At 37.4% G+C, this 12370-nt stretch overlaps 1 protein-coding gene across 1 annotated transcript in view; it reads left to right on the top strand.

The window, feature by feature from the left end:
- The window catches only part of LOC149231113 (uncharacterized), a 154462-nt gene that overhangs the window by 57120 nt on the left and 84972 nt on the right, over positions 1-12370 (top strand). The window lies entirely within an intron of this gene.

Here is a 12370-nt window from a genome sequence, read left to right as displayed (position 1 = left end):
TCCCTTACCTAATTAGGTCAAGTACATCCTTAGTTGATCAACTCCATATCCTTGACCTAATTTTGGGACCACTTGGCCCTTTGTTGTCCCGCAACTTGTTGACTCCAATTCCACAAAGATCACTTAGAAGCCAAGCATCCAGAAGGGCTTTTGAGATTAGGGGCTACCTTGACAAAGCATACTCTCAAACCCTATCCTCAAAGGCCTTCTTAGCCCTTCCTTGAGAGCTCATCACCTTGCTTCTAAAGCAAGAAATCCATTTGTTGAGTCCCTCTTGTGAATAGGCCTAGGAATCACTCTTTATCCTTTCATTGACATACTCATCTAGTGATTCCCCTTATACTGGGTCTCCTCCCATCGGTGAAAGTCCGTAAAGAGTAGGGAGCCTTAGCTAAGATGACAGTGGGCTATCGCTCCATTATTGCCCTCGAGGCTCGACTTATTAGTTGCTCTATAGGAACCCCTCTTAAGACCCGTGCTAGTTTGAGCGGTAACATTTTTGGCACCGTTGCCGGGGCACGAGACGTGTTTTGTTCCCCATACGACATATTCACATAACATTATTGGCGACTCAATTGGAAGAACAAAGTCCTAGTTCTTCATTGAACTTCAAAGTTAATGCTTGTAGAGTGAAGCAAGCATCTATCAAGGCATTCTAATTCACCCTAGTGACTCCATTTAATCTTAATATGCAAAATCATGAAAAATGGACTATTGTCAAAAAGAGATTAAGCTTGATCCTACATTTGCAAAACTCAATGATCAAGACGTTCAAGAACTGCGAAAAAATGAGGACAAATACGTTGAGTTTTATGAAGCTTTATTGGAAAACATGGATAAGAAATTCATGCTCAGGTTTCATGGGTCAACACAAAAGCAACTCTACATGATGATGTGTGCCTATGAGAAGGATTCTAGTTATCTCCTTGACTATTCAGACTGACCTAATAAATGACAAATATTATAATCAGTCACAAAGCCTCGCGAAAGGTAATCAAATGGATGATCAAGGTGATACTGAAGAAAGTTCAAATGTGAAGGATCATCATGAAAATGAGGAATATATGGAAGAATAGAATCAATCTAAAGAAGATAGTGATGAGGACCTTCAAGGCACAAATTTAAGGATTGAGAATGTGCATGTCATGAGTGAAAGCCCTATTAAAGCTTGTGAGGATGAACATGATGAAGTAGGGACTTTCATTCAAGAAAGGGTGCTTGGGGATGTGAATATTGTAACTCCTTCTGAAGATGACATTTTTGATTTCTTGTGCATTAGTGAGGGAAAGTGGGATATGGGTAACCCTCATTTTGGCTACGACCCTATTTATGATACTGACACCGAAAATGTGGTTGGAATTGATTCTCCTTTTCTCTAGGACATTACTCATGATGATATTCTAACTCACATCGTTGAAAAGGAGGATCATGGCGTTCCCACGCATGAAGAAGGTTCATTGGAAACAACAAGCCCCATTTATGACATTGATTATTGAGGCCTTGTTTTCCTTGTCCTCCCCTAGAATCTTGATAGCATAGCTACATTGTCCCTAAGCTCGCACCTTGACCTTTCTCACATTAGCACCATCATTGATGATCCTTTTTCCCCTCCTAGGTATGATGTTGAGGAAGAGCCATCCACTAGAAGTATCCATCCTTCCCATTCATACCCTCAGGATTGTGAATATGATCATCACGAACAACTTGCCTGTTGTGGCTCCCCTTGTCATTGGTCTCCCTTTCCTCCCAATAAAGCATGACATTGATGATAGGGACTTGTTGTCGCACAAAGTGTCTAGGCACCACGACAATGCTCAGAGTAAGGGTTGTCACTCTAATCCTTACTCACTTTGTTTAGACTCTTTCCTAGACAAGTCAAGTGGGGTAGTCCGTAAGGTGAATGTATGATAATAGCTTGTGAAATAAAGGCTCTAGGAGACTTAAAGATGGACAACTTGATGAATTTAGAACAAATCTTGGTCAATTGAGATGGATAGATTAAACAATTAATATAAATAAGACACAATCACAAGAAAGAAATGATTTTAGACCAGTGCCTTTATACTCAATTAACCATAGACTAAATAAAAAAACAAGTGATCTAGAGCAATTGTTAGCAACAAAATGACTAATTGCTGTGAACTGTAAATAAGACACCAGATAGAATTCTGAATGTAATATATATATATATATATATATTTGATAAAAAATGAATGATGTTTACAAGGCTGAGGCGGTGCTCCTTAAATAGGAGTTGACTGGCCACGCCTGAATAGAGAGACATGTCCCTTGGGACTAATGTCTCTTCATTTTAACTAATTATTTGTTAATTAACTGATTGTAATAATTAATTAATTTATTAAATAATACTTTAATATTTTATTTAATTTGTTATGACCTTTTTTAGTTCATAACATTGCCTTCCCCTTAAGATGCTTTGTCCTCAAAGCATAGGCAGGCCTGGGTGTTGACGCATGAAATGTTCTGATTCCCAAGATGAATCTTCGTCTGGTAACCTCTTCCACTTGATGAGGTATTCCTTAATTGTCTTAGATCGTAGAACTTTCTCTCGGGTAGCAAGTATACCCTCAGGTTCAAGGATTATTCTTCCTTCTTCATCGGTCTCTGGTATTTCTGTCTGTGCTGTTTGATTTTGACCTAATACTTTTTTGAGACTTGATACATGAAAGGTATTATGGATTCGGCAATTGTCTGGTAACTTTAACCCATAAGCTACACTACTTATCTTTTTAATTATTTGGTATGGTCCATAATACCTAGGAGACAATTTATTCTTCCCTTGTTGTTTTAGTGATAGTTGCTTATAAGGTTGGAGTCTAACAAAGACCCAATCGCCCTCCTCGAACTCTCTTTCAGAACGGTGTTGGTCGGCTTGTTGCTTCATTCTATTTCGGGCCATGGTTAGATTTTCTTTTAGTAAGTTGATGATCCTTTGACTTTCTCCTAAGTGGTCTTTAACGGCTGGTACCCTAGAGTCAAGGGATGCAAAGTCCTTCCACTTGGGTGGTTCGTAACCATATAGGGCTTGGAAGGGTGTCATCTTAGCTGACGTATGGTATGCAGTATTGTACCACCATTCGGCTAGGTGTAGCCACTGTGTCCACCTGTTTTGTTTATCTGTAATGAAACAACGAAGATATGTTTCCAAGCATTTATTAACAATTTCGGTTTGCCCATCAGTTTGGGGGTGATAAGCTGAACTCATATTTAGTGATATTCCTGCTTGTTGGCAGAAATCCTTCCAAAATTTCCCTTTAAACCTTACATCTCTATCGTTGACTATGACCTTAGGGAACCCGTGTAGCTTGTAAATGTTTTTACAAAACACATCAGCGATCTGTTTGGTTGTGTCAGTCTTTTTAATAGCCATAAAGTGGGCATATTTAGTGAGCCTGTCGACTACTACAAATATTTTATCCTTCCCGTCAGATGCAGGTAGTCCTTCAATAAAATCCATCGAAATCTCTTCCCACTTCTGATTTGGAATGTGAAGTGGATGTAGCAACCCTGGAGTTGGAACATTTTCGCTCTTGTTTCTTTGACAAATATCACATTCTGAAACATATTTCTGAATTTCCTTGCTCATACCCTTCCAATAGAATGACTGTCGGACATTGTAGTAAGTTTTGTAGAATCCTACATGTCCAGCTGCTGGTGAATTGTGAGACTCCTTTAGTATTTTTATTTTAAATTTGGATGCAGGTGTTAGATAAATTCTCCCCTTGTACCATAAGATGTCATTTTTCCACTCGAAGTTGGTATATTGACTGATATTGTTGATCATGGAGTCACAATCCTTATCCTTGGCATATTCGGCTCGTATTTCGTCCAACCATTCTGGAACAACTATCATGGCAGCACATGTAGTGTGATCATCATCCTTACGTGAGAGTGCATCAGCTACGACATTCTCCTTTCCCTTTTTGTGTAATATCTCTAAATCGAATGCTGACAACTTCTCCATCCACTTCTGTTGTTCTGTTGATAATGTCTTTTGCTGAAGTAAGTATTGAAGACTATTGTGATCAGTTCGGATTGAGAATTTACTTCCAAGCAAATACTGGCGCCATTTTGTCAAAGCATGTATGATGGCGAGCATCTCCTTTTGGTATGTTGATTTTAAGCCTTCTTGTTTATTAAGTTTCCTGCTCTCAAATGCTATAGGGTGGTTGTCCTGCATCAGCACAGCGCCAATTCCAAACCTAGAAGCATCACATTCGACCACGAACGGTTTGGAGAAATAAGGAGTTGCTAGTACTGGTGTGGTTGACATCACTTCTTTTAATTTCTCAAAACATTTGTCTGTTTGGTCATCCCATTTGAAAGCATTTTTTTTTTAACAAATTCGTAAGGGGTGTTGTCAGGTGTGCATAATTTTTTATAAATCTTCTGTAATACCCTGTTAAACCCAAAAATCCCCTTAGCTTAGATATGTTCTTGGGTTTCGGCCACTGTTTGATTGCCTTGATTTTGTTGGGGTCTACTTGGACTCCTTCCCTTGATATAATATGACCTAGGTATTCAACTTCCTTTTGCCCAAACATACATTTTGATAGCTTGGCGTAAAACTAGTTCTTTTCCAAAACAGACAACACTTCTTCTAGATGTTTGAGATGTTCCTTCCACGTCTTACTGTACACTAAAATATCATCGAAGAAAACTAATACGAACTTCTCAAGGTAAGGATGGAAGAGCTCATTCCTGGTGGCTTGGAAGGTGGCTAGTGCATTTGTTAATCCAAATGGCATGACCTTGAACTCATAATGCCCTTCATGAGTCCTGAATGTTGTCTTTTCGATATCTTCTAACCTTACTCGTATTTGGTAGTAACCTGATCTTAGATCTAACTTGGAAAAATATTCTGCACCGTGTAACTCATCTAACATTTCATCAATGAACGGAATCGGAAACTTATGCTTAATAGTGATTTTATTTAAGCCTCTGTAATCTATACATAATCGGAAGGATCTGTCCTTCTTCCTGACCAATACTACGGGTGCAGCGTATGGACTTCTACTCTTCGTAATGATTCCATGCTTCAGCAGGTCTTGAATTAAGCGCTCTATTTCTGTCTTGTGGTGATGGGGATAACGGTATGGCTTGACATTAACTGGAGTTGAATCAATTTTGACTTCAATAATGTGTTCTATTTTCCTTTTTGGGGGTAACTTCATTGGTAGATCTTGGAAAACCTTCTCATATCTCTGGATCAAGGATGAAATCTCTGATGTTTGATGAGTCCCTTCTGTTGATAATAATTCCAAGTACTGACATTGCGCAACAAATGTTGGTGCCCCCTTGCGAATGAGCTTCTTCATTTGTTGAGCAGAGATGACTTGTGTTGGTGGTGCCTGAAAACCGAACAACTGATATTTCCGTCCATCCCATTTGAATTTAATGAATTGTTTTATGTGATTTACTGAATAAGTGCCTAGTGTTCTTAACCATTGTACACCTAAAACAACATCTACTCCTCCTAGGGGAACCGTATAAAAACTGGACTCCATTGCATAGTCGCTTAATTGCAACTTAACTTTATGGCACTTGCCAACTCCATCTATTTGTTTCCCATCTGCTACCATAACTTTTAAGTCTGCTACTGGGTAAGCAAAGATGTTCAATCCTTTTGCAACATTGACATCTACAAAGTTGTGTGTACTTCCTGAGTCTACCATCACAATAACGCTTTGCTTCTTGATGTAACCTTTAAGCTTCAGTGTTTGTGGTTGAACTATCCCCGTGATGGCTGCTATGGAAATTCGTGGCATCTCATCTTCTGATTCTGGACTAGGGTTTTCATTTTCTTCATTTTCCTCTTTGTCGGAGCGATCTTCTGAGGATTCCTCTTCTTGCTTAGCTTCACAATTGTACAATTTTTGTGTTGCGCATTCGTGTCCTGGATGATACTTGTCTTCGCACTTCCAAAGTTCCAGCATTTGCCGTCTTTTTTTCTTTCGACATTAATTTGTTGTTTTCCTTCACTTCGTAAGGGTGGTGGAATGTACTTACTAGTATTTTTTGACGCGGTTTTACTCGCCTTTCCTTTGCATTGGTTGTTCGTCCTATTGTTAGTAACATATGGTGTTTTGTGCAGTTTATATTTTCGCTCAATAATTATCGCTGCATGTCTGGCCTCCTCAATAGTTTTAGGTTTATGCAATTTTAATTCTTCGCGAATATAATTTTTAAAGCCACAATGGTACATTTTTAGCAGTTCCTCATTTGAAAACCCTCCCTGCCTTACTGCCAATACTTCCCACTCGTGGGTGTATTCACTCACTGATCCTTTTTGCTTCAGGTGAACAAATTTCTCATATACATCATCCTCCTCTTCATCATGAAACCTTTTTAACAGAGAGCTTTTAAGGTTTTGCCAATTGAATGAGCAACCTGTGCATTTAGATGACCACCACAAAAACCAATCGTATGCTTCTGCTTCTAAGTAAGTAGATGCAGTGACGACTTTTTCCTATTCACCGAGCGGAGGGTTTGCTAAGAAAATTGCATCCATCTTATTTACCCATACTACGGCGCCTTTAAAGTTTTTTCCATCATACCTTGGTAATTCATTTTTGATTTTAAGATGGTTCCTTCCGGGGGAATGCGTATAATATTGGCTTCCTTCAAAGTGAATTTGGGGTATTTGTTGCTTCTCACGTCCCATGAAGCCTTGCCCTAGGGAAGTTTCCCCTTCTGGAGTCTTAGGGCTTTGTGTAGCTGAAGGTGGATCGATCTCTTCGGGGTGCCAGTTTATCATGCTCTTTATGAAGGAAATCTCGTCGGCCATCTGATCCTGCTTATTAACTGACTTTTCGATGTTATCCATGCGTTTGCATAGCTTACTGAGGTCTTCTTGGATCTTCTTCATAATGTCATTGTTATCGTTCGTCATTTTCTTCCGATTTTTTTTTGAAGACCCAATTTTTTTTGTTTGTTTAATAATAAAAAAATATTATTAAATTAATAATAATAAATTTTTTGATTAATTAATTAAAATATTATTTTAATTAATTAATATTATTCACATATATGTAATAATTTTTATTTATTTATTTATTATTATTATATAGTTTTAATTCTATATAATTAAATTAATTACATATAATGTGATACGTAATACTTTTTTTTTAAAATTAATGGAATGGACAGTCACGTCCAACCGGAAATGTCACCTTGACTATTCAAAAACCTTTTTTGAGCGAACGGATAATAATCGCCAAAAATAACACCGGAAGAAAAAAACGAGAATTCAGCGTATCCCGCAGACGGACTTTCAGCGTTGTCACGACTCACCGCAGATATAAAAAATGCCGGAATTTCGTTGGTTCAGCCCAGACAAATGACGGGACTTTCTGAACCGTATCCCGCAGAGCCCACGCAGTCGGACAGGGATAATAACCGCAGATAATAAAAAAAATTTCAGCGTATGTCACCGCAGACAAATGACGGAACTTTTTGAACCGTATCTCGCAGAGCCCACGCGCTTGCTGTTTTATGGAAGACCCGTGGGGGCCTGATGGCCAGCAAAATTTGTGGGTGTCACCAGTCTAAAGCTAGCTCTGATACCACTGTTAGCAACAAAATGATTAATTGCTGTGAACTGTAAATAAGACATCAAATAGAATTCTGAATGTAATATATATATATATATATATATATATATATATATATTTGATAAAAAATGAATGATGTTTACAAGGCTGAGGCGGTGCTCCTTAAATAGGAGTTGACTGGCCACGCCTGAACATAGAGACATGTCCCTTGGGACTAATGTCTCTTCATTTCAACTAATTATTTGTTAATTAACTGATTGTAATAATTAATTAATTTATTAAATAATACTTTAATATTTTATTTAATTTGTTATGACCTTTTTTAGTTTATAACAACAATTTATAAATGTGACAAAGCGATGATCATGAACAATTAAATGTAAAATGCTCAAAACTTTAGCATGCAGGGTAATCTAGCAAAATTTATCTTTCTCCAACAGTCAATATGATTTAAAGCATTTATCGCCCCCTGACAATAGAGAAATAACTACCACGAAAGGACGTTAAGGAACTTTAGTTTAACAATTTAATTATTCCTTAGGCAATTAGTTGAATGAGGTAAATGAAGAAATCAAAATCTTTTAATGTGATGGAAGTAAAATGAATCAAAGGGTAAAAAAAATTAAAATTTTAATGGGCCATAGGCCACATTAAAATATTAAATATGAAAGCGCTAATCCCTTTTTAGTTTATTTTATTCTCAATACCAAAGTCACTAAAAATTTTAAATTCTTTTAAATTTTTAAAATTTTAGAAATCTTTATGTTTTTTAATGTTTTCTAAATGAAAATCAAAATAAAAAATAAAGGAAAGGAAATCGAAACAAATACGAAAAGAAAATCATAAGAAACTAAAAAATGAAAATCAAATAAAAATAAAACAAATAAAAAAAAGAAAATCGCATTAAAACAAATCTAATGTAACCAAAGCAAACAAAATACAAAGTTGAAAAAGGCTTGAAGCCTAACCCTCATACATACTATACCACAAATGAAACACAAAATAAAAGAAAAAATCAAAGTTGTGAATGCCGTGCAGGTTTGGACGGCGGCAAAAGGAGCTCGATGGGAGGTTGAGGGAGATAGCAAAGGAGGCCGTGGATGGGTAGACGGTGGCAAAAGGAGCTTGGGCAACGATGGATTGCAGGTTTGCAGGAAGGGAGAAGCGAGAATGGAGATGGAGGGTTACGCAGCAAGTGGATAGAGAGGAGTTGCAGGCAATGTTGAAGGTTTGCAGGGTCGTGGAGTATGTAGACAGTAGAGATGGGGAGTTGCAACAGTAAGGAGAAGCCTCAGATGGGAGAAGAAGACTGCCAGATAGGAAAGGGGCAAAGGAGCAGAGGAGAAGGGTAAGGGACGTGAAGGAAGGGAGTTGCGGATCGATGTAGAGAGAGAGGTGGGGTTGCGAGACAGATAAGGCAACGTTTCGCTGGGTAGGTAGAGGACCTGAGGGTTTTGATGGGGAGCGGATAATGGAGCAACTTGGACGCAGGGATAAAAGGAGCTGTGATTCTGACGGGATTTTGAGGATGAAGAACAACATATTTGCATCAATGGAGCTGTGAAGAGATTTTTTTTTTTGAACTTTGCAGCAAACCCAAAAACCCAGGCAGCAAACCGAAGAAACCAATCAACAAAGAAATGGTAGCTCAGAAACTCTTTTAAAATTTCCAGATTTAAAAAATTTCAAACCCTTGGACTGCAAAAAAGTTTGAATAATATCCCTGGAAAATTATGTTGATAAACTCCCAAAGATCTAGATCTTACCCTCCAGGGCCTAGATCTGGACTCCTCACAAATTTCCACCTTAGATCTGTAGCTGCACGACAACAATAAAACACCCAAACGATATGTACAATGATAAAAAACTAAAACCCAGAAAAACCCAAGTCAGAAAAGCAAAAATAATTTACAGATCTATGCACAAGAATGGTAGATCTATCAGATCTGAGGAGTATGAGTCTAACTCCGCTCTCATATCTGATAATGTAAGGCTCTCAACAACTAGATCTAACAATTGCCCACACAAAAATTAAATTTTTTAAATTTTAAAGGAGGTGCTGAAGTCAAAACCCTTTGTATATCGCACATAAAATCTTATGATAAAGCCTGGAGCTAATTTGGATGGGCTCTTCAGAAAACACAGATCGAGAGTTGGCTGGTCCAACTAAGAACTTCCCCTAACGCTCGAGGATCTAAAAATCAAGATTTCTTTGCAAAACTCAATGTAACCATTAAAATAGAGCGAAAAAATGATAAAATTCAGACAAATAGAGATACCCGCTATTACATTCAAAATTTAAATTATCATTTAAACCCCAGCGAGCGAGCAAGATACCTGTACTCAAATCACTCTTCAGAAGCTATCATCAATGGCAAAAAAATTTTATGCATGAAAGCAACACATCTTACAGTATTTCCATGAAGAGTAACACCAACAAAATTTAACCCTAAAGTCTTTCTTTATTATCCAGGAAAAATATTACACGAGAGCTTTTCGCTAAGCACACGACTCAAAGGTCGGATGAATTGACTGACAAATGACTTCCTATTTAAAGATAAATCCTCTAATGGCTAGTTCGAGTGATCCTCGTCAAAGCAATTTCGACTGTTGATGAAGATTAAAATTTCTTTGAATCTCATCCGTCGAAATATTTAATCCTTGAGGAAATTCAAAATTTTCAATTAAATGCATTTTAATTATCTCAAACATTAAATTTTTGAGTTAATTTCCCAAAAAAATGACTTTGACTTAACTCCAGGGATCAAAGGTTTAAAATTTAGCAAAATAATTAATTTACTTTAGTCCCTAGGCCTCTTAAAATTTATTTTTGAAGGACTGACGGATTTTGCCTTTGGAGAATTTAAATTTACCTAGGACCTAGAATTAATTAAATTTCTGGCTTAGGATTTTAATTAATTTCTGGCCAAAAAAGTTAATTAATTAATCTATGACAGGATAAATTATTTTTCCAACCCTTAAGACATTTTACATCATGATTTTCATATTTTTTTACATCACAAGAGGGAAAACCTGTTTGTAATAGACCTTTACAGACCACCCATTTCTGGAACACAAATATAATCCAACAGACCAAGCAATTTGTAATAAAATAATCTAACCAAATAGTTAGGATTATTCACAAACCACTTTTATATACACTCGATCTAAAACACTAGGACTCCCCTAAGATCCCAGTGACGAAATCCATTCCGGCTTTGGGGTAAGATTGAAGGAAAACTCTGCCGACCATCCGAGAATGGATCGGTGAGACAAAAAACCTCCCAAAATGTAGATTGTCACTAGAAAAGTAGGTTTACCTAGGCAATTACATACATGACACAGATCTGCTGAGAATTTTTACATCATATATATGTAGAGTGGGTTTACATTATAACATGATAATCACGCTGATGATGATAGCTGAACGGCACAGACACATCGATCAATCGTTATCCCTTTTGCGAAAAAAGGGGGTGTACTGCTATGGGTCGTTGACACGTAGTGGACACGTTGCTGCACTGGAGGAATGTGAGAATCCAGAATTTACATCCATGCAACACACAATATAACATGAGTAATGTCCATCCAAAAATCATCATATGACGTTGCACATAGGAAAGATATAAGCTCTTCATTTATTAACTATCCTAATAACATGAAAAACATCTACCTACAAAATAAAATGCCGAAATAAAAGGGTGTAGTGTTAGGAATACAATACAAAGGATGCCCCATGGCATCAGATGCATTCAATGTAGTGCATGTTGAGCATTTGCCAGCTTTCGGGCAAATCTGTTGGCTGTTTCTCAGATGTGCCATGTCCAATCCTGCACACGGTAGGACTTTTTCCTATCCAAAATTCAAGCTGCTCGCGGCCATCAGATGGATCAAACCGCTTTCTCATTCTCTTTCTGTTGTGCTTTTTCTTTGTGGCAGGCTGTGATGTTGATGATGATGCGGTCGACGTACAACTTCCTTCTTGATCCGAAAAACGCTCGTATGGAAAATTTGGAATGTTCAAGACTCTGTGACCTGCGCTTCTTTATGAACCTGATCTGTTATGATTGGTGGATCAACCATGTGAGCATCAACCTGATTCTTATTAATTTCCATTTTATTCGAGTCACCTTCAATTAGCCACTTTTCAATGGAACAAATGACCTCCTCATAATAAGATGGAGCTTGCTGCAGCAGACATGGAGGCTTATGATCCCTTGACGTTTCCTTGTTTCTTTCATCCTCTGATTGATGCTGAAATTTCTGTACTTGTATCTTTTCCATTGTTATGACATCCATATGGTTAGAGTGTTCCACCTTCATAACACTGACTTCCTTGGCATGGTTTTCCTCCATGGTCAATAACTTATTCTGAAGACATATTTGACCAGCGTCCATGCCCTTTATAATTTTATCATTCTTTGCTTTCATGCCCATGAAGCAGTTTTCATATAGTTTATTGCTTTCTTATGATTTGCTTGCATGGTAGCTAATTGATTATTATAATCGAATCTCATGACGGTCATTTGTTCATCCATAGTTGACAATCTGTTTTGAATTGAACTTATTTCTTCTTGATAACTTGCTTCCATGGCAGTGACTTGATTTGAATGATTAAATTCCATGATCGTCATCTTTTCCTCTAGGGCTAATAACTTGCTTTGCATAGAATTAATTTCCTTGGCATGATCAACTGTTAATGTTGCTTGATTAAGTTCCATATCATTAATAAGTTGAGCCTGATTAACTTCTGCATTCTTGCTTACTTGAGCTTGATTTAACTGTATGTCTTTAAC

Source organism: Pinus tabuliformis, chromosome J, assembly GCF_031772625.1.
Source record: "Pinus tabuliformis cultivar Carrire ecotype Pingquan chromosome J, CPIR1, whole genome shotgun sequence".
NCBI classification, from domain to species: Eukaryota; Viridiplantae; Streptophyta; class Pinopsida; order Pinales; family Pinaceae; genus Pinus; species Pinus tabuliformis.
The sequence above is the reverse complement of the archived record's forward strand: the minus strand, read 5'-3'. Positions and strand labels throughout refer to the sequence as shown.